Source organism: Sinocyclocheilus rhinocerous, unplaced genomic scaffold (genome assembly GCF_001515625.1).
Source record: "Sinocyclocheilus rhinocerous isolate Xijiao unplaced genomic scaffold, SAMN03320098_v1.1 scaffold642, whole genome shotgun sequence".
Classification (NCBI taxonomy): domain Eukaryota; kingdom Metazoa; phylum Chordata; class Actinopteri; order Cypriniformes; family Cyprinidae; genus Sinocyclocheilus; species Sinocyclocheilus rhinocerous.
In genome coordinates this window covers 1,827,010-1,829,518 of record NW_015626390.1, presented here as the reverse complement: position 1 = coordinate 1,829,518, position 2,509 = coordinate 1,827,010, and the positions used below count along the sequence as shown (strand labels likewise).

The following is a 2,509-nucleotide window of genomic DNA, read 5'->3' as shown; positions in this document are numbered from 1 at the left end:
GGTACATGCCCTTTGTACACTACTGAGGGTGTGTCCAACAACAGCGTCGCCAGCGTTCATGCCAGCCGCTTCGGACGGGAGATTGCATTGGTTTCTATTAGTTGTTTTCCTTTCTTGTGTTTGTCTTTGTGAACATGCAAGTTTTGTTGAACTTTGATTTTTTGTTTTCTTCTTCTTTTCTAGGTCTGCCATAGAGCATCTCTACTAAGATATCCACAGCTTTGATGCAGCACAGGTAAGCATTTATACTGACGTTCATACACAAGCAGTTATTGTGATATTCTGAGTGATTGTTTGCTAGGTGTTTGGTAATGATTGCTTGGGTGGGTGCTAGGTAGAGCTAGGCGATAAAGATGTCATCTTGAGAAAATGTATGTTGATAACGATGATAAGCTCTCATACAGCAATATACACACATAAATGTGACAGCAGCCAGTCAGAAGCCACAGTGCATGTGGCTAACAAGTCTGCATGTTTTTCATGTCTCTGTGTGAATGAATGGTGCAGTTTTGTCTATACAAACTCAAACGTACAATGCTCATTGTGCTTTCAGCATCTGCGTTTCAATATATGAGGACATGAACACACAAACTTCATCTCCAGAGCTGCTCTGATAGTCACTTCAGCAGCACTTTACAGTTTGATTTAAGTTTCAGATAGGCCTACACACCAAAACTTTCTTCACGACTGAAACCGAAAGATCTTTCGAACGAACCGTCAAAATAAAAGTTTGGTTTAACTTGAAGAAATTGTGACAGAAATATATAACTATTGCATGCACAAATGTAATAACGTAATGATAATACAAACTCAAACGTACAATGCTCATTGTGCTTTCAGCATCTGCGTTTCAATATATGAGGACATGAACACATAAACTTCATCTCCAGAGCTGCTCTGATAGTCACTTCAGCAGCACTTTACAGTTTTATTTAAGTTTCAGATAGGCCTACACACCAAAACTTTCTTCACGACTGAAACCGAAAGATCTTTCGAACGAACCGTCAAAATAAAAGTTTGGTTTAACTTGAAGAAATTGTGACAGAAATATATAACTATTGCATGCACAAATGTAATAACGTAATGATAATAATATTATTACTTTTAAGAAGTATCATACGTCCAAGATATTTTTTCATCCATGTTTTAATTTACATAGTTATCTTGTGCAGCATCTTGTAATGCAATGTTTTGTTGTAAATTAATTGTTAGATTTTCATTTGATTACATTTTAAAAGATTGATTAAAGTTGTATCAATTCATTACATTAGTAACCATTTTTGATGATAAATTTGTTTTAAATCATAAAACAGAATCTAGAAAAAATACAATGGAAAACACAGAATTTAGGGGAAAATAAAATGGACATTATGGGGCCCTAAATTAAAAAGAAGCTACTCTGTGGAGTTTAATTGGGAACAAACTAGTTTTGTTCACATTAATTCTAGGTCTATGTGGAAAGCATTCCCTTCCCCATTAATGGTAAATTAATAAAACTATTGATATTGTATGATATGGAACAAATATTGTGATAGAATTTTTGGCCCAGCCTTAATGCTAGGGCATTGCTAAAAAGTTTCTGAGGGGTTTTGGATTATCAGAACTAGTAAAAACATAGCCAAGGTTTTGTTTCGATATTAGAATTTTTGTTGAAGAAATCCATTAATTTCAGTGGGAATCCATACGGTTGGGAATTTAGAGCGAATATGAAAACTTTACCCATGTAGATTTCGCTTGGTTTGAGTTCATGCATCCTTACACTATTAACAAAATACAATGGCTTTTTTGCCCAAAATTTTGTTACTGTACTTTTAGACTTGGAAATTAAAGCTAATTTCACACTTTTACAGTATATAACCAGTCAAATGATGTGGTCATTGTGTTTCCAAGCTTCTCAAATCTGGATATCAGTTGCAACAAATGCTTTTTTGAGTATTTAATGTGCCTATATTCTAGGCCTGGGCGATAAAACGGTATCGATATTTATCGACGGTACACCTTCGATAACGATATAAAAAATGTTCGATATAGCGCACGATATAGGCACATACTATGAGTGACGCAGACAGCACACACAAACACGAACACATGCTGGATTGAGTGCTGTGCCTGCCTGTGATGAGGAGATTGTGAATAAAAAATAATAATATTAGTTGAATTTAAAATAAACATTTGCATTTGAATGTTAGGAGTGCGAGGGAGCGTCATTAGTGGCGCACGAGATGCGGTGATAATGATGTAAGTGACATTGTTGCATTTTAATGTTTTGTTAGTCTTGCCCACGAGACGCGCCGCTGCTGTGTTATGCATTCAAAATATTAGAGAAATATAGAAGCTCAATGCGGAGAAGATCTTGATTAGGTGAAAACCGAAACCAAGCCATTCACACAGATGCATATTCAACGCATATTTAGATGGACAAATATGACTGCTGCACTCGCGTCTCACAGAAGAGATGTATAGAAAGCCATGCAAAGTTAAAACGGTTTAAACTTTTAGAAAACACGTC

The 2,509-nt window shown here is 35.8% G+C and overlaps 1 protein-coding gene across 2 annotated transcripts in view; it reads left to right on the top strand.

Annotated features, from left to right (window-relative positions):
• LOC107713805 (cytoplasmic protein NCK1-like) overlaps positions 1–2,509 on the top strand; it is a 48,650-nt gene that overhangs the window by 23,476 nt on the left and 22,665 nt on the right. The window contains exon 1 of one of the 2 annotated variants that reach the window (XM_016519422.1): positions 180–235. The exons of the other annotated variant lie outside the window; for it this stretch is intronic. The gene's annotated coding sequence lies outside the window, so the exon portion shown is untranslated. Of the gene's footprint in view, positions 1–179; positions 236–2,509 lie in introns of those variants that run through there. 2 annotated transcript variants of the gene reach the window in all.